Source organism: Myotis brandtii, unplaced genomic scaffold (assembly GCF_000412655.1).
Source record: "Myotis brandtii unplaced genomic scaffold, ASM41265v1 scaffold116, whole genome shotgun sequence".
Lineage (NCBI taxonomy): Eukaryota > Metazoa > Chordata > Mammalia > Chiroptera > Vespertilionidae > Myotis > Myotis brandtii.
The window spans coordinates 506795-507375 of NW_005354010.1; positions in this window are offsets into that span (position 1 = coordinate 506795).

Here is a 581-nt window from a genome sequence, read left to right on the forward strand (position 1 = left end):
TTTCTTTCCCTCTCCCTTCTTCTCCAAAATCAATAAAAATATATTTAAAAAAATAAATAAATAACAATACAACCTAAATAATCCATCCTTCTATTCCTTTTAAAACTCTCAGAGACATCTATCTATAAAAGTGTAATATGCTAATTAGACTGAATATCCTTCCAGAGGACCTTCCAGATGAAGCCAGGGCTGCAAGGGAAACCTAGGTCCCGGGTGCCAGAGGGAGGCTGGTGCCGGCAGCCAGGGGATGGAAGGCCTACTCTTGCACGAATTTCATGCATCGGGCCTCTAGTGTATAATAATAAAAGGGTAATATAATAATTAGACTAGACAGCCGAACGACCCTCCAGACGTCCTTCTAGAGCAGTGGTTCTCAACCTTCTGGCCCTTTAAATACATTTCCTCATGTTGTGACCCAACCATAAAATTATTTTCATTGCTACTTCGTAACGGAAATATTGCTACTGTTATGAATCGTAGTGTAAATATCTGATATGCAGGATGGTCTTAGGCGACCCCTGTGAAAGGGTCGTTCAACCGCCAAAGGGGTCGCGACCCACAGGTTGAGAACCGCTGTTCTA